Source organism: Amblyomma americanum, chromosome 6 (assembly GCF_052857255.1).
Source record: "Amblyomma americanum isolate KBUSLIRL-KWMA chromosome 6, ASM5285725v1, whole genome shotgun sequence".
Taxonomy (NCBI): domain Eukaryota; kingdom Metazoa; phylum Arthropoda; class Arachnida; order Ixodida; family Ixodidae; genus Amblyomma; species Amblyomma americanum.
Window position 1 is genome coordinate 200,579,664 of NC_135502.1, and position 25,923 is coordinate 200,605,586.

At 47.5% G+C, this 25,923-nt stretch overlaps 1 protein-coding gene and 1 long non-coding RNA gene across 2 annotated transcripts in view; one reads left to right on the plus strand and one right to left on the minus strand.

Moving 5' to 3' along the window:
* The window catches only part of hh (hedgehog signaling protein), a 190,918-nt gene that overhangs the window by 131,353 nt on the left and 33,642 nt on the right, over nucleotides 1–25,923 (plus strand). The window lies entirely within an intron of this gene.
* Nucleotides 138–1,303, minus strand: LOC144094352 (uncharacterized). Its single transcript, XR_013306493.1, has 3 exons — nucleotides 1,246–1,303; nucleotides 963–1,025; nucleotides 138–176 (listed from the first exon to the last, which is right to left on the minus strand). It is a non-coding gene; the product is annotated as an uncharacterized LOC144094352 (long non-coding RNA).

Here is a 25,923-nt window from a genome sequence, read left to right on the forward strand (position 1 = left end):
TCCCTTTTCTCGCTCTTCATCTGTTCCCGGATTCCGTTTAGCAAGATAACTCTGTCTTTTCAGCTGTGCTTCGGCTTAATGCTTCGTTACGACGTTTGCATCGATTGACTTACGTTCGCGCTGTCTTCCTTTGGGTCGCTGTCCCCCTCACCGTGGATGTCGTTCGGCTTCGGAATCTGTCGGAGGACCGGATTGAACCATGATTAAACGCTTGATGCAATGCACGTTTGTGCCGCGACTTCATCATTCGCCTTTTCTTTCTGGAAGCTCCATGTGCAGGCAACCCCTTTTCTCGCTCTTCATCTGTTCCCGGATTCCGTTTAGCAAGATAACTCTGTCTTTGCAGCTCTGCTTCGGCTTAATGCTTCGTTACGACGTTTGCATCGATTGACTCACGTTCGCGCTGTCTTCCTTTGCGTTGCTGTCCACCTCACCGTGCATGTCGTTCGGCTTCGGAATCTGTCGGAGGACCGGATTGAACCATGATTAAACGCTTGATGCAATGCACGTTTCTGCCGCGACTTCATCATTCGCCTTTTCTTTCTGGAAGCTCCATGTGCAGGCAACCCCTTTTCTCGCTCTTCATCTGTTCCCGGATTCCGTTTAGCAAGATAACTCTGTCTTTGCAGCTCTGCTTCGGCTTAATGCTTCGTTACGACGTTTGCATCGATTGACTCACGTTCGCGCTGTCTTCCTTTGCGTTGCTGTCCACCTCACCGTGCATGTCGTTCGGCTTCGGAATCTGTCGGAGGACCGGATTGAACCATGATTAAACGCTTGATGCAATGCACGTTTCTGCCGCGACTTCATCATTCGCCTTTTCTTTCTGGAAGCTCCATGTGCAGGCAACCCCTTTTCTCGCTCTTCATCTGTTCCCGGATTCCGTTTAGCAAGATAACTCTGTCTTTGCAGCTCTGCTTCGGCTTAATGCTTCGTTACGACGTTTGCATCGATTGACTCACGTTCGCGCTGTCTTCCTTTGGGTTGCTGTCCCCCTCACCGTGGATGTCGTTCGGCTTCGGAATCTGTCGGAGGACCGGATTGAACCATGATTAAACGCTTGATGCAATGCACGTTTCTGCCGCGACTTCATCATTCGCCTTTTCTTTCTGGAAGCTCCATGTGCAGGCAACCCCTTTTCTCGCTCTTCATCTGTTCCCGGATTCCGTTTAGCAAGATAACTCTGTCTTTTCAGCTCTGCTTCGGCTTAATGCTTCGTTACGACGTTTGCATCGATTGACTTACGTTCGCGCTGTCTTCCTTTGGGTTGCTGTCCCCCTCACCGTGGATGTCGTTCGGCTTCGGAATCTGTCGGGGGACCGGATTGAACCATGATTAAACGCTTGATGCAATGCACGTTTCTGCCGCGACTTCATCATTCGCCATTTCTTTCTGGAAGCTCCATGTGCAGGCAATCCCTTTTCTCGCTCTTCATCTGTTCCCGGATTCCGTTTAGCAAGATAACTCTGTCTTTTCAGCTGTGCTTCGGCTTAATGCTTCGTTACGACGTTTGCATCGATTGACTTACGTTCGCGCTGTCTTCCTTTGGGTCGCTGTCCCCCTCACCGTGGATGTCGTTCGGCTTCGGAATCTGTCGGAGGACCGGATTGAACCATGATTAAACGCTTGATGCAATGCACGTTTGTGCCGCGACTTCATCATTCGCCTTTTCTTTCTGGAAGCTCCATGTGCAGGCAACCCCTTTTCTCGCTCTTCATCTGTTCCCGGATTCCGTTTAGCAAGATAACTCTGTCTTTTCAGCTCTGCTTCGGCTTAATGCTTCGTTACGACGTTTGCATCGATTGACTTACGTTCGCGCTGTCTTCCTTTGGGTCGCTGTCCCCCTCACCGTGGATGTCGTTCGGCTTCGGAATCTGTCGGAGGACCGGTTTGAACCACTATTAAATGTTTGCTGCAATGCACGGGCCTGTGGCGACTTCATCATTCGCCTTTTCTTTCTGGAAGCTCCATGTGCACGCAACCCTTTTTCTCCTTCTTCATCTGTTCCCGCATTCCGTTTAGCAAGATAACTCTGTCTTTTCAGCTGTGCTTCGACTTAATACTTCGTTACGACGTTTGCATCGATTGACTCGCGTTCGCGCTGTCTTCCTTTGCGTTGCTGTCCACCTCACCGTGCATGTCGTTCGGCTTCGGAATCTGTCGGAGGACCGGTTTGAGCCACTATTAAATGTTTGCTGCAATGCACGGGCCTGTGGCGACTTCATCATTCGCCTTTTCTTTCTGGAAGCTCCATGTGCACGCAACCCTTTTTCTCCTTCTTCATCTGTTCCCGGATTCCGTTTAGCAAGATAACTCTGTCTTTTCAGCTGTGCTTCGGCTTAATGCTTCGTTACGACGTTTGCATCGATTGACTTACGTTCGCGCTGTCTTCCTTTGCGTTGCTGTCCACCTCACCGTGCATGTCGTTCGGCTTCGGAATCTGTCGGAGGACCGGTTTGAACCACTATTAAATGTTTGCTGCAATGCACGGGCCTGTGGCGACTTCATCATTCGCCTTTTCTTTCTGGAAGCTCCATGTGCACGCAACCCTTTTTCTCCTTCTTCATCTGTTCCCGGATTCCGTTTAGCAAGATAACTCTGTCTTTTCAGCTGTGCTTCGACTTAATACTTCGTTACGACGTTTGCATCGATTGACTCGCGTTCGCGCTGTCTTCCTTTGCGTTGCTGTCCACCTCACCGTGCATGTCGTTCGGCTTCGGAATCTGTCGGAGGACCGGTTTGAGCCACTATTAAATGTTTGCTGCAATGCACGGGCCTGTGGCGACTTCATCATTCGCCTTTTCTTTCTGGAAGCTCCATGTGCACGCAACCCTTTTTCTCCTTCTTCATCTGTTCCCGGATTCCGTTTAGCAAGATAACTCTGTCTTTTCAGCTCTGCTTCGGCTTAATGCTTCGTTACGACGTTTGCATCGATTGACTTACGTTCGCGCTGTCTTCCTTTGGGTCGCTGTCCCCCTCACCGTGGATGTCGTTCGGCTTCGGAATCTGTCGGAGGACCGGTTTGAACCACTATTAAATGTTTGCTGCAATGCACGGGCCTGTGGCGACTTCATCATTCGCCTTTTCTTTCTGGAAGCTCCATGTGCACGCAACCCTTTTTCTCCTTCTTCATCTGTTCCCGGATTCCGTTTAGCAAGATAACTCTGTCTTTTCAGCTGTGCTTCGACTTAATACTTCGTTACGACGTTTGCATCGATTGACTCGCGTTCGCGCTGTCTTCCTTTGCGTTGCTGTCCACCTCACCGTGCATGTCGTTCGGCTTCGGAATCTGTCGGAGGACCGGTTTGAGCCACTATTAAATGTTTGCTGCAATGCACGGGCCTGTGGCGACTTCATCATTCGCCTTTTCTTTCTGGAAGCTCCATGTGCACGCAACCCCTTTTCTCGCTCTTCATCTGTTCCCGGATTCCGTTTAGCAAGATAACTCTGTCTTTTCAGCTCTGCTTCGGCTTAATGCTTCGTTACGACGTTTGCATCGATTGACTTACGTTCGCGCTGTCTTCCTTTGGGTCGCTGTCCCCCTCACCGTGGATGTCGTTCGGCTTCGGAATCTGTCGGAGGACCGGGTTGAACCACTATTAAACGTTTGTTGCAATGCACGTTTCTGCCGCGACTTCATCATTCGCCATTTCTTTCTGGAAGCTCCATGTGCAGGCAACCCCTTTTCTCGCTCTTCATCTGTTCCCGGATTCCGTTTAGCAAGATAACTCTGTCTTTTCAGCTGTGCTTCGACTTAATACTTCGTTACGACGTTTGCATCGATTGACTCGCGTTCGCGCTGTCTTCCTTTGCGTTGCTGTCCACCTCACCGTGCATGTCGTTCGGCTTCGGAATCTGTCGGAGGACCGGTTTGAGCCACTATTAAATGTTTGCTGCAATGCACGGGCCTGTGGCGACTTCATCATTCGCCTTTTCTTTCTGGAAGCTCCATGTGCACGCAACCCTTTTTCTCCTTCTTCATCTGTTCCCGGATTCCGTTTAGCAAGATAACTCTGTCTTTTCAGCTGTGCTTCGGCTTAATGCTTCGTTACGACGTTTGCATCGATTGACTTACGTTCGCGCTGTCTTCCTTTGGGTTGCTGTCCCCCTCACCGTGGATGTCGTTCGGCTTCGGAATCTGTCGGGGGACCGGATTGAACCACGATTAAACGTTTGATGCAATGCACGTTTCTGCGGCGACTTCATCATTCGCCTTTTCTTCCTGGAAGCTCCATGTGCAGGCAACCCCTTTTCTCGCTCTTCATCTGTTCCCGGATTCCGTTTAGCAAGATAACTCTGTCTTTTCAGCTGTGCTTCGACTTAATACTTCGTTACGACGTTTGCATCGATTGACTCGCGTTCGCGCTGTCTTCCTTTGCGTTGCTGTCCACCTCACTGTGCACGTCGTTCGGCTTCGGAATCTGTCGGAGGACCGGTTTGAACCACTATTAAATGTTTGCTGCAATGCACGGGCCTGTGGCGACTTCATCATTCGCCTTTTCTTTCTGGAAGCTCCATGTGCACGCAACCCTTTTTCTCCTTCTTCATCTGTTCCCGGATTCCGTTTAGCAAGATAACTCTGTCTTTTCAGCTGTGCTTCGACTTAATACTTCGTTACGACGTCTGCATCGATTGACCCAAGTTCGCGCTGTCTTCCTTTGCGTTGCTGTCCACCTCACTGTGCACGTCGTTCGGCTTCGGAATCTGTCGGAGGACCGGTTTGAACCACTATTAAATGTTTGCTGCAATGCACGGGCCTGTGTCGACTTCATCATTCGCCTTTTCTTCCTGGAAGCTCCATGTGCACGCAACCCTTTTTCTCCTTCTTCATCTGTTCCCGGATTCCGTTTAGCAAGATAAATCTGTCTTTTCAGCTGTGCTTCGACTTAATACTTCGTTACGACGTTTGCATCGATTGACTCGCGTTCGCGCTGTCTTCCTTTGCGTTGCTGTCCACCTCACCGTGCATGTCGTTCGGCTTCGGAATCTGTCGGAGGACCGGATTGAACCACGATTAAACGTTTGATGCAATGCACGTTTCTGCGGCGACTTCATCATTCGCCTTTTCTTCCTGGAAGCTCCATGTGCAGGCAACCCCTTTTCTCGCTCTTCATCTGTTCCCGGATTCCGTTTAGCAAGATAACTCTGTCTTTTCAGCTGTGCTTCGACTTAATACTTCGTTACGACGTTTGCATCGATTGACTCGCGTTCGCGCTGTCTTCCTTTGCGTTGCTGTCCACCTCACCGTGCATGTCGTTCGGCTTCGGAATCTGTCGGAGGACCGGATTGAACCACGATTAAACGTTTGATGCAATGCACGTTTCTGCGGCGACTTCATCATTCGCCTTTTCTTCCTGGAAGCTCCATGTGCAGGCAACCCCTTTTCTCGCTCTTCATCTGTTCCCGGATTCCGTTTAGCAAGATAACTCTGTCTTTTCAGCTGTGCTTCGACTTAATACTTCGTTACGATGTTTGCATCGATTGACTCGCGTTCGCGCTGTCTTCCTTTGCGTTGCTGTCCACCTCACCGTGCATGTCGTTCGGCTTCGGAATCTGTCGGAGGACCGGATTGAACCACGATTAAACGTTTGATGCAATGCACGTTTCTGCGGCGACTTCATCATTCGCCTTTTCTTCCTGGAAGCTCCATGTGCAGGCAACCCCTTTTCTCGCTCTTCATCTGTTCCCGGATTCCGTTTAGCAAGATAACTCTGTCTTTTCAGCTGTGCTTCGACTTAATACTTCGTTACGACGTTTGCATCGATTGACTCGCGTTCGCGCTGTCTTCCTTTGCGTTGCTGTCCACCTCACCGTGCATGCATGTCGTTCGGCTTCGGAATCTGTCGGGGGACCGGTTTGAACCACTATTAAATGTTTGCTGCAATGCACGTTTCTGCGGCGACTTCATCATTCGCCTTTTCTTTCTGGAAGCTCCATGTGCACGCAACCATTTTTCTCCTTCTTCATCTGTTCCCGGATTCCGTTTAGCAAGATAACTCTGTCTTTTCCGCTGTGCTTAGGCTTAATGCTTCGTTACGACGTTTGCATCGATTGACTCGCGTTCGCGCTGTCTTCCTTTGCGTTGCTGTCCACCTCACCGTGCATGCATGTCGTTCGGCTTCGGAATCTGTCGGAGGACCGGTTTGAACCACTATTAAATGTTTGCTGCAATGCACGGGCCTGTGGCGACTTCATCATTCGCCTTTTCTTTCTGGAAGCTCCATGTGCACGCAACCATTTTTCTCCTTCTTCATCTGTTCCCGGATTCCGTTTAGCAAGATAACTCTGTCTTTTCAGCTGTGCTTCGACTTAATACTTCGTTACGACGTTTGCATCGATTGACTCGCGTTCGCGCTGTCTTCCTTTGCGTTGCTGTCCACCTCACCGTGCATGTCGTTCGGCTTCGGAATCTGTCGGAGGACCGGATTGAACCACGATTAAATGTTTGCTGCAATGCACGTTTCTGCGGCGACTTCATCATTCGCCTTTTCTTCCTGGAAGCTCCATGTGCAGGCAACCCCTTTTCTCGCTCTTCATCTGTTCCCGGATTCCGTTTAGCAAGATAACTCTGTCTTTTCAGCTGTGCTTCGACTTAATACTTCGTTACGACGTTTGCATCGATTGACTCGCGTTCGCGCTGTCTTCCTTTGCGTTGCTGTCCACCTCACCGTGCATGTCGTTCGGCTTCGGAATCTGTCGGAGGACCGGATTGAACCACGATTAAATGTTTGCTGCAATGCACGTTTCTGCGGCGACTTCATCATTCGCCTTTTCTTCCTGGAAGCTCCATGTGCAGGCAACCCCTTTTCTCGCTCTTCATCTGTTCCCGGATTCCGTTTAGCAAGATAACTCTGTCTTTTCAGCTGTGCTTCGACTTAATACTTCGTTACGACGTTTGCATCGATTGACTCGCGTTCGCGCTGTCTTCCTTTGCGTTGCTGTCCACCTCACCGTGCATGTCGTTCGGCTTCGGAATCTGTCGGAGGACCGGATTGAACCACGATTAAATGTTTGCTGCAATGCACGTTTCTGCGGCGACTTCATCATTCGCCTTTTCTTCCTGGAAGCTCCATGTGCAGGCAACCCCTTTTCTCGCTCTTCATCTGTTCCCGGATTCCGTTTAGCAAGATAACTCTGTCTTTTCAGCTGTGCTTCGACTTAATACTTCGTTACGACGTTTGCATCGATTGACTCGCGTTCGCGCTGTCTTCCTTTGCGTTGCTGTCCACCTCACCGTGCATGTCGTTCGGCTTCGGAATCTGTCGGAGGACCGGATTGAACCACTATTAAATGTTTGCTGCAATGCACGTTTCTGCGGCGACTTCATCATTCGCCTTTTCTTCCTGGAAGCTCCATGTGCAGGCAACCCCTTTTCTCGCTCTTCATCTGTTCCCGGATTCCGTTTAGCAAGATAACTCTGTCTTTTCAGCTGTGCTTCGACTTAATACTTCGTTACGACGTTTGCATCGATTGACTCGCGTTCGCGCTGTCTTCCTTTGCGTTGCTGTCCACCTCACCGTGCATGTCGTTCGGCTTCGGAATCTGTCGGAGGACCGGATTGAACCACGATTAAATGTTTGCTGCAATGCACGTTTCTGCGGCGACTTCATCATTCGCCTTTTCTTTCTGGAAGCTCCATGTGCACGCAACCATTTTTCTCCTTCTTCATCTGTTCCCGGATTCCGTTTAGCAAGATAACTCTGTCTTTTCAGCTGTGCTTCGACTTAATACTTCGTTACGACGTTTGCATCGATTGACTCGCGTTCGCGCTGTCTTCCTTTGCGTTGCTGTCCACCTCACCGTGCATGTCGTTCGGCTTCGGAATCTGTCGGAGGACCGGATTGAACCACTATTAAATGTTTGCTGCAATGCACGTTTCTGCGGCGACTTCATCATTCGCCTTTTCTTTCAGGAAGCTCCATGTGCACGCAACCATTTTTCTCCTTCTTCATCTGTTCCCGGATTCCGTTTAGCAAGATAACTCTGTCTTTTCAGCTGTGCTTCGACTTAATACTTCGTTACGACGTTTGCATCGATTGACTCGCGTTCGCGCTGTCTTCCTTTGCGTTGCTGTCCACCTCACCGTGCATGTCGTTCGGCTTCGGAATCTGTCGGAGGACCGGATTGAACCACGATTAAACGTTTGATGCAATGCACGTTTCTGCGGCGACTTCATCATTCGCCTTTTCTTTCTGGAAGCTCCATGTGCACGCAACCATTTTTCTCCTTCTTCATCTGTTCCCGGATTCCGTTTAGCAAGATAACTCTGTCTTTTCAGCTGTGCTTCGACTTAATACTTCGTTACGACGTTTGCATCGATTGACTCGCGTTCGCGCTGTCTTCCTTTGCGTTGCTGTCCACCTCACCGTGCATGTCGTTCGGCTTCGGAATCTGTCGGAGGACCGGATTGAACCACGATTAAATGTTTGCTGCAATGCACGTTTCTGCGGCGACTTCATCATTCGCCTTTTCTTCCTGGAAGCTCCATGTGCAGGCAACCCCTTTTCTCGCTCTTCATCTGTTCCCGGATTCCGTTTAGCAAGATAACTCTGTCTTTTCAGCTGTGCTTCGACTTAATACTTCGTTACGACGTTTGCATCGATTGACTCGCGTTCGCGCTGTCTTCCTTTGCGTTGCTGTCCACCTCACCGTGCATGTCGTTCGGCTTCGGAATCTGTCGGGGGACCGGTTTGAACCACTATTAAATGTTTGCTGCAATGCACGTTTCTGCGGCGACTTCATCATTCGCCTTTTCTTTCTGGAAGCTCCATGTGCACGCAACCATTTTTCTCCTTCTTCATCTGTTCCCGGATTCCGTTTAGCAAGATAACTCTGTCTTTTCCGCTGTGCTTAGGCTTAATGCTTCGTTACGACGTTTGCATCGATTGACTCGCGTTCGCGCTGTCTTCCTTTGCGTTGCTGTCCACCTCACCGTGCATGCATGTCGTTCGGCTTCGGAATCTGTCGGAGGACCGGTTTGAACCACTATTAAATGTTTGCTGCAATGCACGGGCCTGTGGCGACTTCATCATTCGCCTTTTCTTTCTGGAAGCTCCATGTGCACGCAACCATTTTTCTCCTTCTTCATCTGTTCCCGGATTCCGTTTAGCAAGATAACTCTGTCTTTTCAGCTGTGCTTCGACTTAATACTTCGTTACGACGTTTGCATCGATTGACTCGCGTTCGCGCTGTCTTCCTTTGCGTTGCTGTCCACCTCACCGTGCATGTCGTTCGGCTTCGGAATCTGTCGGAGGACCGGATTGAACCACGATTAAATGTTTGCTGCAATGCACGTTTCAGCGGCGACTTCATCATTCGCCTTTTCTTCCTGGAAGCTCCATGTGCAGGCAACCCCTTTTCTCGCTCTTCATCTGTTCCCGGATTCCGTTTAGCAAGATAACTCTGTCTTTTCAGCTGTGCTTCGACTTAATACTTCGTTACGACGTTTGCATCGATTGACTCGCGTTCGCGCTGTCTTCCTTTGCGTTGCTGTCCACCTCACCGTGCATGTCGTTCGGCTTCGGAATCTGTCGGGGGACCGGTTTGAACCACTATTAAATGTTTGCTGCAATGCACGTTTCTGCGGCGACTTCATCATTCGCCTTTTCTTTCTGGAAGCTCCATGTGCACGCAACCATTTTTCTCCTTCTTCATCTGTTCCCGGATTCCGTTTAGCAAGATAACTCTGTCTTTTCCGCTGTGCTTAGGCTTAATGCTTCGTTACGACGTTTGCATCGATTGACTCGCGTTCGCGCTGTCTTCCTTTGCGTTGCTGTCCACCTCACTGTGCACGTCGTTCGGCTTCGGAATCTGTCGGAGGACCGGACTGATCCACAATTAAACGTTTGCTGCACTGCACCTTCCCCCAGCGACTTCATCATTCGCCTTTTCTTTCTGGCGCCCCATATGTGCACGCAACGGTGTGCGCATACTCTGCAATAGGTAAGGGGAAGCGGAAGAGAGTGAGTTGCCAAAGTGTGCAACCACATGATTGGCGCGCCTGATTCCAGCCGTGGGCCGAGGGTAGCAGTAAAGCCCGCTAGCAGTTGAAGGCTTCCCGAGGGCCGACTATGAGGTGCCACAAATCTTTATGCGGTAGGAAAAAAAAAGAAAAGCGGGAAATCTGGGATGACTCGATTGTCCTTTGAGGCCAAGAACATGGGGATTCTGAAAATGGTAATTTCGCTCCTTTTTTCCCGATTGAACTTACATTCGAAAATGGATCAGCTATACACCTGGACGAATGACGCCAAAGAAGTTATGCAGTTAGGCGCCGTATCAAAACCTGAGGCAGCAGAAAAAACTACGAAGGCTTTTATTGGCCCCGTGGGGTGAAATTAGGTTTAGCTTCGTTACGATGGCGGCATAGCACAAAGCACGGCTATGTGGTGTGCGATGTCAGTTCACGTTAAATGATTTTCTATTTCTTCGTAGTGATGCGTTTGACACTGGTATAGCTACACCTCGACGCCGTATTCGCCTGTACCGCAAGTAAAGAGACCTTGCTTTACCAAGCTTTGTCAGTTTATGTTTCAACTCTCGAACAATTGGTGTGACGTCAAAGATTGCTACGTAGGCGGCGCAAGTCATGGAGGAACTCCATTGTAATCGCTGTTGGTCATTCCTTATCATTCCGGCCCTAAATTCAGGCTGGCTTCAGCGTTGAAATAAAGCCGCGAAACAGTGATTACATCGCAGCTTTTTAATCGTTCACGTGACCTCTGAAATCGCACCCTTCAGTGATCATTGTACTCTTAGGCTTTATTTCTGAGAAGGAAACAGGCCGGTAAAATTTTTTGAGAGAAGCCCAGATTGCTGAACTTGGTCTGGAGCCCTCCCCCCATGTAGGTTGCGTCGAGATTCGGTGCGTTGAAGCCTAGCACATAATCTCTCCACCTCTTGTGGACCTTTCAGATATATTTCACTTCCGTCTCGGAGTCGAGATAAACGGGATGAAGTGAATTCCAGCGGAGCATTTTCGCGATTATTAACATGCTTGCTTGCTCTAGTCGCTAATCCATGCTTGACACAAGGCGTGCGGAAACACAGAGTGATTGAGTGTTTCTCAGTTAAGAACGCTTTTCTGCCCTTTGCACTCTCCTTTGTGTCAATCATCTTTACGCACTTGCGACCGCTTTTGACTGCAGGATGTGAATATGCATTTATCCTTCACGGCGCGCAGTCGTCACACAAGTGGCCAATACGTGCTGCGAGACACTTTGCCGACCGTGGTCCTCGCCGTCTGACAATGGCGGCTGCGTCGGGCGGCGATTGCCACGGGCGCTGGTCGGCAAACCCTTCGCGGAAACTCTGTTGACACGCACCATATCAGCGGGCGTTTTTCGGTCGAAACTCGGCGCTGCCGCCGGAAGCGGTGCGCCTCGTAAAGATATGGCGCTACACCATGACCGGTGCCGCGAACGGCGTTGACACGCTTGCTGTCCGCGCGCGCACAAGTTTCTGCAGAGCATGGCATTCCTCTTGTCGAATGTCGAATTGTCAAATGCTTTCAAAAGATCTATAGCAATGACATCAATTCGCTCTTTTGAGTTTCTGGCTGTTGCAAAAGCATGAGTAATTTCAAAGAGTTCCGCTATTGTCGAGACGGCTGCGGAAGCCATGCTGTTTACTATAAAAAGGGTGATTACTATCAATGTATTCTACAAGGTAGTTGGATATTATATGATCTAACATTTTGCATACAGAACATGTGATAGATATAGGACGGTAATTTTAAACGTCAAATTTATCACTAGATTTTAAAACAGACACATCATTGCTAACAACCAGTCACCCGGTACAGTGCTATCACGTAATGAGGCTATGAACATCATCTCTGAAAACAGAAAATTCATGCAGTAACGCTTCAAAAAATTCGTTAGGTATGTTATCAGGACGAGGTGTCTTCTTGGAATCTAGTTTTAAGAGTAATGAAAGAATACCTTCTCGTGATATGGCTATGCCTTCATGCTGCTGGTTGCTGGGCGCTTTCGTTGAATGTAAATGCTGTTTCGGAGTAAATACTGACACAAAAAATATAATAAAGGCTTCGGCGACTAATTTTGGCTCGAAGCACAAAGTGCCATTTATCGTTGTGTTAGAGCCAGAGATACACCTCCAACATTTTTGGGGAGCGCTGTGCATATATTCTGCCAATGTTGTAGAAAGGAAATGCGTTTTGGCTTCCTTCAATTCGTTTCGTACCTGCGCACTGAGAGTGGCAATTACAGTGCACTGTTTCGGCTGCTTTTTCCGCGCACGTTGTAGACGGCGTTTTAAATTGGTAACATTTCGAGTAATCCAAGGATTCGGTTTTCGTGGCCGCTTTTGTTTTCCAGCAGTACAAACCGCCTCAAGAGATACTTTACAGCTGAGACGAAGTAATGCCACAGGTTTTCAACGCTATCATTTCGTGGTATCATATCAGAGGCACATTCCAAGTAGTCAATAACTGAACGGCAGCACGGAAATTGTAAATGTTCAGCGTCTTGTGTTTTGAGGCACACTTCTTGCTAACATTAATGGTAGCAAGTACACTTTTATGGTGACAAACACCACCTTCAATATCTATTGTACAATCAAAGGCCTCCGCAGAAAAAAAAAAAATATTAAATCCAACAGAGAATGAGAGTTTCCTTGCGTGTGTGTGGGCTTATCAACCATTTGAATAAGACCGTACTTCGTCATAATCTCTAACATAGCGTCACCGTGAGTCCTATCTGTAGGCCCGGGAACTCGTGCTTCCCAATTTACACTTGGTAAATTAAAGTCTACTACAAGTATAATTCTGCTTCTGTTGTTAGTAACAGCGCTTAAATGTTCGTCAATCTTCTGGAATTACTCAACAGGGCTGGCTGGTGGCCTATAAATGACCCCAATTACTAATATCAAATCGCTTAAAATTAGTTTACGCCACACGGTAATAAAGGGCAAGGGTTCGTACTGTAGTGTGTTCGTGATGAACAGTGCCACTCCTTCACCTCAGTTTGATCTGTGTGTGCGGATCATATTGATGCGGTCACGTCTCAGTCACGTGGGGATTGTGTAGTATCGTTGAACATTCGAGGACTCCTGATTTATTTGCGATGCTTCTCGCATTTATGTTTAGTATTCTAAATTCATGTTTTTGCTTGTGTCACTCATTAGAACTGTATGCTTGCCCTTGTGTGGCTGGCAGCTTTACATGGGTATTTGTTTTCAGGTCCCAGACATAGGCAGTGCTATTGATAATCAGTTTATCATGCACGAGCTTAACTTTCGCCCTCGCATCCTTATTGGTCTGAGCGGATTCCCAGAAAAAAGTTTTCTTTTGTGCAGATTTGCCTGTGACTAGTAGCCGGAAACACTTACACTGGTACGTTTCAGTTTGCTGAAATTCTTAAATATGACTAATTTTTCATTGAAGTCATACAGCCTCATGATAACGGGCCTGTTTCGGCCATCCTTACTTTGCCCAACTCTGTGTATTCTTTCCAGTGATGTCACAGAAACGCCCATCTGCTCAGAGAAATTGCCTTTATTACTTTAATTTCAATATCTGCTTTTGTTTCATTCGCGCCCTTTGACACCCCAAATAGAATAATATCATTGCGTCTGGCTCTGCCTTCCATGTCGTTTAACTTTTGTTGCTCGATTTGCACAGTGCGCTCAAGGACACAAACAGCACTTTCAAGTGTTAGCAATTTATTGCGCTGGTCCCTGAGGGATTCTAACTTGCTTTTAATATCAGCCAGCCGAGCTTCAAATTTAGTTGAGGGAATGTAGCCCTTGCATAGTTGGCTCAGCGTACTTGGGCGATATCGCCAAATATCACTCATATACAATGGAACGGGAGAAAAGAAATTTCGCACCTCCTTTCAACAGCGCATGCAGGACAGCGCAGGAGTTCGGAAGGCTTAACAAAATCCCTGAAAAAGCCGCTCGCTTTTGTGGTGTCATAGCTGGCGCCGCGAGGAAAAATAATGCTCTGAAAGCTTTTCCTGTAACCCATGCGTGCATGTTGGCAGAGCACTGCCGTCGCTTGTTGTGCTTCCGTTCCACGGTGCACTCGAGAACGAATAGGGTGTACCTTTGGACACTGGATTTTATCACGTCCTCGTAGATTCGAGGCCGTGGGCTATGCGCCACCTCACCTGGCAAATTAAGCGTGGGAGTAGTTAATGTCCACGCATGTGCTATATACGCAAGACTGATAGGTCTGGTTGGCCACTCATGTCTATACCTTCAAGCACGAACAAGTGTTGCCTCTTTACGTTTGGTAACTGGGACACTGAAGAAATATTTATTTTACCCGCAGGGCTTACAAAAGCATTTCACAAGATAGGGGCGAGAATACAGCAAGTACTATGAAAATTTATTAAAAGAAAGAAAAGAAAACAAGGAACACAACTGTTGAACTCATTAAAAGCATACAGTGCATTGAAAAATTCACTGCAGATTGACCACGACAGATTAATTCATATAAAGTGTACTCCGTTCACAACAAAGTATCACAAGAGTGAGAAAAAAAAACTGTCAAACGCAACAGACTGAACGCCAAATGCAAGCAGCAAAAAAAAAAAGCGAAATGCTGCGAAAGTGATGGTTCTCGGTCATAGTGACCAGAGCAAGCAAGACGTTCCAATCACGGCAGAAAGCAAAGCCAACACGTCTTCGTGTTTTGGCGAGGTATGGCAACACTGTCAGGATCGTGTAGAAACGTATAGGCGCGTGGTGTCTTCTATGATGATAGATCTTATGAAAAAGACAGATACGAGTAATATTAAGGGGGGCAGTGACACCAAGGGGGGTGGGGGGGGGATTAAGACTGTGATTCGTGTCAGTGAAGCTCGCAGTACAATGGTAATTATTATGATTGAAGCGAAATGAACGATTTTCTGCACTTTGTCAGTTTATCAACAGTAAATGATTGGAGTCTCATGTCTTTCTCTCCTAATCAAACACCTAATAACAGCAAGTACCATTTTAATTCAACTTTCTTTAATTCAACCGTCTTTCTGCAATTCAATTTTATTTTACAAATACCTTGCCGTTCACCTGGCATTGTCCTTATCATGGGTTGCTTATATTGGATCAATATGATTTCAGGCCTCATGCATTCTTGGTTAATTACGACGAAGCCAAAAATGAGCGCCACTTAAAATAAGATAACTTGCTTATCAGACCTGGAATACGCTTCACTCATCTGACACCCATCACTAGCACATCTCACTAATGAACTAGAAGCCGTTAAAAACCGAGCCGCCCGGTTTATCATGTCACAGTACTCGTGTAAAACTTCCGTCAGTCGCTTCACTAAAACGAGCCATTTCCCTCCCAAGTTTTCACTCACGACGCGTCATACCATGCCTCTGCCTCGTCGAGTCCTTTACATACAACCCTATTAACAGGCACCCTCTGCTACAACTTCCTTTAAGAATATCTGCTCGCCTAAACCACAGTCATCCAATAGCTGTCATGATAGGCCGCACGCCAGCGATGAATGATTCATTCTTCCTAGATGCAAAGCCTGATTGAATGTCCTGACTGATAATATCGCTTCTTGCACAAATCGAGGAATTTTTCGCACTGAACTAATGATTTACGCATGTTTGAAATGACGGTTTTCGCCTTACTAAATAATCTCGTTCTCTGCTACTGTCTGTTATCTTACGATAATTATTTGGTTTTGTCTCGTTCCTGTGCTTTTTGTTGTTATTATTGAACAGGTATCGATATGCTGTTGCCCCACATTGTTTTTGCCACCGCCTTATGTAATGCCGACAAAGGCTTAAGGCTTCAATAAATGAAATGAAATAATTAGGTAAGTCGCTAATGTAGATGAGAAAAAGCAATGGAGCCATGACGGACCCCTGAGGTACTGGGACTTCAAGGAAGTTGGTCTCGTCAGCGGTGACCTACTGGATGCGATCAGACAGGAATGCATTGATCCAGTTAGACTCTGCAGGATCCATGCTGATGACAAATCTTATCAAATGCCTTTGAGAAGTCTCTATAAACGCGCAGTTAGTGAACCCTAAATCCAGGAATGAATGTCCATCATTGGATAACATGATTAGTTTCGTCTATAGCATGAGTATGCTATCCGAAATTCATGGTGGGCGGGGCGGAAAAACCGGTTTCGTTACGGAAAGTTAATGATGTTGCTGAGGATTATATGCTCGAATATTGTGGAGGGTATTGATGTGAGGGACATGCGGCGATAGTTGGCTGGATTTTGTGAGTCGCCAGATCTTTGAATCGGAACCACTTTCTCTGTTTTCTAATTATTTGGTAAGTAGCTGTCGTTCATCGATTTTTTGAAAACGAAAGTTAATGAAATCGAGCTGTGCTCAGAAGAGTTCTGAAGAAATTTTAGTGTGATTCCGCCGAGAGCACATGGCGATAGTTTTGTTTACTAATAATGGCTTAATTCTGACTCAGTGAAATGCAATGGCGCCCATTGAGGGGAAGTGAGAAAGGGGAAAAGGCGGTATTGAAAGGCTGTAGGATTATAGATAGAGAGTGGAAAGGTGTTATTCAGCCAAACAGCGAATGAATGTTTTTATTAGGGTATGTGTACGATCATATAGGCGCTCTTTACGATGGTCGAAAATTATTTACGATTACTATTTAATAAACAAGGAAGTGCTTTGTGAAAGCAGGCGAATTTTTGCCGATTTGTTAGCATTTACGTAGTTCTTTCTGCCTGAGTGTAGATTATTTAGCATCGATTTGTGCAAGATGTTGTTTTGTCTTGGTGGAAGAACAGCCTTAATTTTTTTTATTACTTAAGCGCTTTTGGGTAACTGTTGCGGCAGGGAGCGTTAGGTTATTAGTTAATTGTACTTAAGACGATATATCTGTCGATTAAATGCATTTTATATTTAAAAGACGACCAAAGTTCGGCAACTGACAGCCTCCAGTTCGTTAGTAGGAAACCATCAAGAAACGAAGACAGCTGTGTTTTAATAGCATCAAAGTTGGTTTTTGTTTTATTCTCGGGTACGTTTAGTTAAGCGGTGTAGCAGTACAGGTGGTGGTAGTGGTTTTATTAAAGTAATAGTAAAAAGGAAGGAAAAGATTTTTGCTAGCCCCGGCATCTGCCATCGATACTGAAGCACCTGAGCTGGGGCAGCAGAAATAGAGGATAGCAGGCAGAATGGAGCAGTACAGGTGCATTTTCCGATTTCGGGCATACCTATTTGTCTGAAGCCTGCCTTGTGGCAGGCGGCCTTCTTGCCCACGTGTTGTAGGCAACCTGCCAGGCGTGTCACATCGGTGAAGGCATGGGTGCGGGCTACACCTGGGTGAATGCCTTCAGGGCAAAGACCTCATGTCAAATTCTTTTACGGTAAAGACTTTATGGTAAAGGTCTTTAGGGTGAAGCCTTTCACGATAAGTGAGGAAGAACTGCTGTCAGGAGCTGACGTAAGGATTTGATCATTCAGCAATTATGACAGTGGTGTGACCTGTCTTGGTAGTTAAACCAGGTGTGATAAGTTAAATTCGGAGCGAACACTAACATTAGAAGTATCAGCGGACGAATAACAAGCAAACACAGAAGACAAATCAACGCGTGAAAACTTGAAATCTGCGTACAAAAATATAGGCGTGTACCAGGAAATCGATTTAGTTTAGACAGTCATGGATAGCATCACGAAAGCCTTTGTTAAGGAACAGCATCAAGCGCCAGTGACAAATTTTTTGGAAATAATACAGCACCAAACTGTTTCAAAATCACGGTCGACAGTTATCGGGAAACACTGAAAACGTTCATTAACACCAGTTAGCACTCCATAATACGATCTGTCAGCTCGATCAGTGCGAAATGCAATTAAGTAATTGTTACAATCAAACCGTTAATTTGCTGATATCTTCTAAGAAAGCAAAGTTTCCGTTAAAATAATTATACCTGATTCAGAGTCGTTAATTAATGCGTTCATATTGTCCTTTTTATTGTAGAGGGTGGGAATGCTACCGTATAAAGACAGAGCGTTCTATACTCAAGGTGGTGGTGTGAAACATTTATTTATACTATTTACACAAGAGGTATTGCTTGGACCGGGCCTGAAGGGCCCGGCCCTCACAATCACCAGGAGGGATCCCTAGTCAGGGAGCCCTGCGGTCTCCGCGATGGACCGGGTTCTTGTCACCAGGACTCGTTGGTCCTGGAGGGTTGAGCAGTCGAGCAGGGCAGCTTCCCAGACCTCTCGGGTGGGGTGGGGAAGCACAATCGGCAGGACATGCTCACACTTTGTGATACGTGTCCGCAAACACTTCCCCACAGTGTGCACACTCGCCCGAAAAGGCCGGATTGAAATGTTTAAGCACTGCCGTACACAGTACTGTGTTGGTGTAGAGGCGAAGAAGCCAACGCTCCTCCGCCTTATTGAGGCCTTTGCAGAGGGGCGGGTGTCGGCCGTGAGCGGTTTGATACAGGAAAGAGAGCTCCCGGAAATTAACAGCTAGATTGAAATCAGGAGCCCGGTCAGGCAGCGGGAGTGGTGGTGCCCGGTGGTTAAGCGCGCTTACGTCCGCTACCTTATTCAGCCCCTTCCCCTCGCGAATTTCCTAACCTCTTGACAAGTGGCGTCTTTACCGCACTGTTCGGTTAGAGGTCTCGCGAATGGTGTTCACGTGAAAAACGTAGCATTTTCCGCCTGCAAGAAACTTATTGTAGCTTAGGTGTTGGAGGATTTGGCGTATACTCGGTCGTCTATTTTCCAGGTTTCGAGCGATTATTCGCGCTATTGTGACAGCTTCAAGTAATGTGACCTGCCTAGGTTTAAACTGCCTCTTACACGTAATCTGTGCCACAATTCTGAGTTAATTTCTCATTTAGTTAGATTTTTTTTTCATCTGATTCTAATTCTTCCTTGAATCGTCGCTTGGTGCTGTGTCGTAACGTCTCCGCGCAGCACTGTGGGAGAGAGGGAGACGCACAAACCCCTTTTCATAATGAAGGGAACAGGAGCACGAAAAGCGACTTATAAGTGCTGACGGCACCCGAGGCACTTCCGCATATAGAAACTTGCCCTCGCGCTTATGAAACTCACGCTGCGACCATGTGCTTGCAGAGTGCCGTGCTCTATCTATGTTGCCCACATTATTGTTTTGCATTTTGCTGAAAGCTGGCTGTGGCTATGAAAGCTAGTTACGAGGGCTGGCTACAGCTCTTTTTGTGCTTCTCATATATGTAGTTTATTGCCGAGGTGCACACCCTTTGAGTAGCAGAACAAGGAGGTGTGTTTTCGCAATTATTCCTAGTTCTCAATTCCAACCCTGGCTCCTCTTTATCCAGTAGAGGAGCCAGATTCGCGGCGTGTTCACTTGGTGCTCAGCTCTCGTTGGGGGAATGCCTTAAACGCACTGAGACTTAAGCTGCTGACAAATATGCTCCTTTCACATGAGGCTGATCTTTTGCAAGGAGAAAAAGTAATAAATAAAATGTCCAGGTGCCGTCTCCCGCGGCCGTCTTCACGAGCAAAGTGCGGTGCGTCAAGGATCCCTCTAGTTATGCCATGCCACTACGGCACTCATGGAGTGCTTGTTTATCTTGAAGTCACGAGTTTCAATAGAGCAGTGGTTTCTTTGCTGCCAGAGAGAGATGAGCGCAGCCATGTGAAGATTCACCGCGGAACAAAAGTTGCCTGCGCTGCACAGCGTTGGCCGACTGAGGATGCTGAGGAGAAATGCCCCCGTTCGGAGGTGCGCCACCGCGGGCGTAAAAGCGCGCTTCCGTTTCGCGCTGTACTTTTTACGAGCGAGCCTCGGTATGCCTTATAAAAGTGCGGCGGGGTCGCGTCACGCGTGTTGGGCACCTGCAAAGCGCGCAGTAAAGCGCCTTTACGAGCGCCTAAATAAGGCGACCGTGTCGAGTGTGGTGGTCGTCTATTAGGCTATTCATATATGCGGAACGGCAGACCCGCATCGAGTGGTACGTCCTGGAATCCGGGCTGTCGGACAGGGCGGTCCCGAGTGCTGCTGCTGCTGCTGCTGCGGCGGCGGCGGCGGCGGCGGCGCTCAAAATCAAGAAGAAATGGTCAGACAGGGTATGCAATGCGAAGGCAACATAACCGATAGCCGCTAAGGGTAATGGATTGGATTAAGGGAGAAGGCAAGCGCACCAGAGGGTGGCAGAAAGTTGGGTGAGCATGTGAGATTAGTAAGTTTGCGGGTAGCCTCACTTGGCGCAGGACCTGGTTAATGGGAGATATATGGGAGAGCCGTTTGTCCTGATTGTAATTTCGAAATCATGCCGCACCACCCCGCCCATAGTGTCATCTTAGGCCACTGTATATGCGGCATCTGTAAACGTTGAGCTTGTCTCGACACTCTAAGCGCTTATTCATCCTTTCTGATGAAGATTTGGTCCTTTCGGGAGACTAACTGCGTTGCCACAGCCATTATTCCTTCTCGAGACTAAATGCAGGAAGGCTAACAGTAAGTCTAGCCACAAACCATCCCTAGGGCTCAACTGTTCGTCTGAAGGGAGCAACGCAGGGATGCAACCGCCCAGAGAGCAACAGCTGAACGAAGAGATAAATTACGTGCCGTCGGTTGGAATCCAACTGCTGTCTGATAGAATGTGAGCAGGCGCGCTATCCATAGTAAATCTTTTAGGAGCGTTAGCTCTTAATACTTACATTCGTCAAGGACGCGTCTGTCTGCAATGAAGGTCAAATCATCCAAAACAGTTACCACGTGACCACACTATATCATATATCAACAGTGGACGCGTTCCTATATTTTTGATCCGTTATATATGGGCCAGTATAGGGATCCCCCCCCCCCCCCCCCCCCACGGAAACAGCATTTGCATAAAATTTAGGGGCCACCCATTTGACGCAGAATGTTCGAAGCGGTGTCACATGACTTGGCTTGTTCCTCAGGGTAAAATTACTAATTGAGATGAAGCACAAATTATGTGTGGGATTCGCACCAATTTGGCATGCTCCTGAGGATAACATTACTAATGGAGATGAAGCGAAAAAAATGTGTGGGATTCACACCGACGACCTTTCTGCCCCCAAAGCGTGCATTAGGAGGACCTTCAGAAGGCCATTACGCCCGAATCGTTAGTCGCAGAGGTCCTGGATGGTGTGAAACGATTCGTCGTGTTGTGATGCACACGTTTATAAAATTTCTTAGCTGATATAACGAGGAAATATACCTGATATAGCGAAGGTGGCTGTAAATCGGAAAAGGAGTGCAAAATCCATGACGTAGATGGCGCTGCTTGTGTCTCAGAAGGGATGTTTTCAGAAAGGAAACATCCATGGAAGTTTGGATTTCGTCTTCTCCTCGTTTACTGAGCACACCGATGTAAATACTTAAAGCTTCCGTAGCTAACGCTCTTAAATCGAACAGTGAGCCATTGTTGACGGCGAATTTTTGATTTATTGCATGTAAGAAGAGGTGGGCATCCTCACGAGGGAGAGCCCTCATCATGGTGTCCTCACCCTCACCTCATAAGGATTTCACTCGATGAGGTGAGGGTGCGGGAGCATCGGCGCATGAAAATTCGCGAGGACGAAGGTTAGGCAGGAAATACATGGTGAGGTGAGGGCGAGGCAGGGAAGATATGATGCGGTGAGGCTGAGTTAGAGCAAGATGCTCTGTCTGAGGGCGAGGGTGGTGGCCCGAACTGTACTCTGGAATAAGGTTTTTGATCTGTACAGCTCGTTATCAGTTCCCATTTTAAAGCGCTAGTTCTTAGGGTGAAGGTTCCCGGGGAAGACGCAGTTTCTGCAGTTTGGAGATACAGGAGGCGAACACAAAATGCGGCGAGCCGCACGCCTTCTCCGTCGTTGCGATGTACTACACCGCTGACATTGCTATGCCGAAAAAAGCGCTCTTGTAACTCAAAAAGCCTATTCCAAAAGCCTATGGGTACGGGGATGGATACTCCACATCTCCACCACTTGTAATTAGGAACGTCTTCCAAAGCACAGCGTCGCGAACAACTAGTGGTACAGTCCAGGCACAGACCAGAGGCAGCCGGCAGTCCAGAGCACGCACGAGGGACGGAGCGTTTGGCGCTTCTCGTCGTCTTCTTCGTTAAGCGCCGGCCTCTGAAGATTCGAATGCCGAAGGCCAGTCTTACACTATTTTTAAAATTTTTGTAAACTCTTAGGTGAAACACCCTGTATAGTGCGCTAAGAAGGCGGCACTGGCCGGGCCGTGCGGGTGGCCGCCGGTTCAACCGGAACCGTGGTACCGCGGTCAACATTTTTCATTATCAGCCCCGAAACTGTGAGATGATCAGAGTGTAGACGAAAACATGTAGAAATTTTACCTATATATAGTAAGGCTATTGAATTCCCAAGTTGCAAGCCTTTCTATGCTTTTGCTTCACCTGAACTGGCTTACTTTGGTTGGTATATGATATGATGTATGTTTGCGTGATATTGAATGATTTTAGACTTGTACTGGAGAAGAATTGGTCATTCTCTACATTCTCAGATCCCTGGAAGTCGTGATTCCGCCCCTGGCGCAGAGTTACAGCGTTCAAGCTACGCGCCACTGCCCTGCGATGGCAGGTGCTGCCATTGGTGGGACTTGTGAGACCCATGTTGTTCTTGACGAGTCTCTCGCGACTAATCATCAATTGAACTGCCATGGTGCGTAGTTTGCTCACAATCCGGTGGGCAGCTTGTGACGACGTCACAACATCTCGTGACCAAAGTGGTCCACGAGCAAGAAGCAGGCTTCGGACAGACAGACAACCACTTTTCGGTGGAGTGGAAGCGCCGGGGCACTAAAATGGCAACCACATCGTTCACTACAGACTCGGGGATTTAGTGAGTACGGTTATTGAGCCCAATTGATTCCATTTTAGCGACCGGCTTGGTTTTTCAAGTGACCTGAATATTGTTGTATTTTAAGCGACAGCGTAAGAGCCTCACTACAGAGCAAAAGTTGGCATCGCATTCGGGGAGGATACTTAAGAAATAATAAAACTTCATAGCTGAGGGAGAGGCATGCGAACCCGCGGCGGCGCTAAAAATCAGTTCCGCTGGCCGCTCCTTCAGTCCACTACGCCATCGCACAGCTTTTACAGCGATAGCTGTTAGGCACCCGTTTCTGGCTTCTGCGTCGTAGTCGTCCGGCGTTGTCGGCGTAGCCGGTGGGTGCGCTACCATGGTTACCATAACAACCACGGCATGCTATCATCCTGCATGACACCATGTAGGATGTGTTAAGGCCTTTATTAATGGCAGTAGTAGTAATAGTAATAACTCTATTCATGGAAATATACGGGTGGGTCTCGGTGTAGAGGCACTCTTCACATCTTTTGATGTGGTCTGTGGCTCTTGTGGCAGGGTTGGAGCCCTTAGTGTGTCTCGTCGTCTGATGTCACCTTATGTCACGGTGAACGTGGCTCGATAAACCTACGGGTGGCTCTGTTTGGAGCAGTCGCCCACCAAAACTAAACGCCTAAACAGCTATCGCTGAAACTCGCATAACCGCCCTGTGATTTTTTTCTTTAAAGCATGGTATTTGTTTCATTGAAACAATATTTTTTTGAACATTGACTAAATTATTTACAAAGCTTTTAGAAAACGGCACGAAGCACTCCGGTTTAAAGGGTACACACTTTCCTAACTTGAACACTCAGTTGGGAGAAATATTAACATCCTGCCTGTACGAACTGCCAAGCTCTCGAGCTGTCCTTGCAATGTCGGCGTCTTCGTCACGTACCCGCGTTCATGCGTGTTGAACTGCCAGTCTTTTACGCTGTAGTTTGAAAGCGTGGCCTTCATCATCTTCCATCCCCGCACGTAGAGCGCCATCGGACGAGCATCCAGCAAACCACACGAAATGGCGGAAGATTGGAAGCACTGAAATTCAGAGGACCCAGTGCTATTGTAATGTCAAAAGGTGATGATAATTAAGCGACCTACAAACTTTCCTTGTTCATAGTCAGTTCTCTTTTTAGCATTTATTGTAATTGTGGTAAACGCTACTGCATTGTTTTCTAAATATTCTTGCCGTACATTAGTTTTTGTGCACAGAAAAACTAACGCGCTGACTTATTTCAGCAGTGCATATAGATAACAATGAAATCTTATAAGAGCAGGGCACAAGTGTGCCTGCAGTGAGTGCCAGAATTCAGGCAGAGTGACATTTTGGGGCTCAACTCGTAACTGTCTCACGTATTAGCTCAAACAATACACACGCACATACACAACAGTATATCCATATATTTCGTTCCAGCGGTGATCGCAGAGCGGCCGACCGCCGTGGTTTGGAGCGTGCAGATATGCGCGCCAGAAATAAGAATATTTTGCTAATCCGCTACATGCGAATCAATGAACGTTCGAGAAGGCAAGCATGTTCTTGCTACTACGAAGTAAGAAGTGCAAAAATCACCGGCTAAACGCGTTGGCCTGGTTAATAAGGCGTTTCATCCCCTTGACCCCTGTGATTGTCAGCGACGGATTACTTTATTGACACCACGACACCGCGTCTTGAATGCATTCCTGTTCGAATTTTCGTTTATGCGACCGTGGTAACGAATTGCAGCTGCATGAAAGCAGTACGGTTTTCGACACCGAGCTGATATGAAGTATATTGGTGACATTTTGTGGCGAACGTTCGCAGCAAACGAAGATTTCTGCTGCATTCCCGTATGCATTTCACTGCATTGCAGCTGTTCGTTACGGCTGCCATCCAGCTTCAGTCGATTCATGTCGAGATTCATCATCATCATCAGCCTGACTACGCCCACTGCAGGGCAGAGGCCTCTCCCATGTCTCTCTAAGCTGCGCCCGCGGTATTTTAAAATCATCCGCCCACCTAACCATCTGCCGCCCCCTGATACGCTTACTTTCTCTTGGAATCCACTCAATCACCGTTAAGCGCCAGTGGTTATCTTGCCTTCGCATTACATGCCCTTTCCAAGCCCATATCTTCCCCTTGATTTCGACTAGGATGCCATTAACCTGCGCTTGTTCCCTCAACCACTCTGCCCGCTTCCGGTCACTTAACGATACGCCTATCATCTTTCACTCCACGTCTTGCTGACCTCTCCTTAAGTTGAACCCTTTTCGTTTGTCTCCACGTTTCTGCCCCATAAGTGTGTACACCGGTAAGATACAGCAGTTGTACAATTTTCTCTTCAGGGATATTGGGATATTGCCATTCATGATCTGAGAGAACATGCCATATGCGCTCCACCCCATTCTTATCCTCCTAGTTATTTCCCTCTCATGATCCGGATCAGCTGTCACTACCTGCCCTAAGTAGACGTATTTCTATACCACTTCCAGCACCTCGCTGCGAATTTTGAACTGCTGTTCCGTTGCTAGACTTTTGAACATTACTTTGGTTTTCTGCATGTTAATTTTTAGACCCAGCATTCTGCACTGCCTGACTAACTGATTGGTCATGATGTGAACTGCACCTCCTGAGTGGCTCAGCAAGTCAACGTCATCAGCGAATCTCACATTATTTAGGCACTCTCCATTAACTCTTATCCCTAACTCATCTCAATTCAGGCCTCGGAATGTCTCCCGTAAACAGGCGGTGAATAGCACTGGCGAGATCGTGTCTCCTGGCCTGACACCCTTCTTTATTGGAATTTTATTACTGACTTAATGGAGGACTAAGGTAGCTCTGCGGTTGCTATATACATGTTCCAGTATTTTCACATAAGGTTCTTCTACACCCTTGTTCCACAATGCCTGCATGACTGCTGAGGTTTCCACTGAGTCAAATGCTTTCTGGTAATCAATGAAGGCTGTATATAGGGGTTGGTTATATTCTGGGCATTTGTCTAGCACCTGGTTGATAGTGTGAATATGACCAATTCTGTAATATCGTTTACGAAAGCCTGCCGGATAATTTCGTTGATTGAAGTCTAAGGTTGCACTGACTGCATTAGGGATTACCTTAATAAATACCTTGTAGGGAACGGACAGTACGCTGATCGGTCTG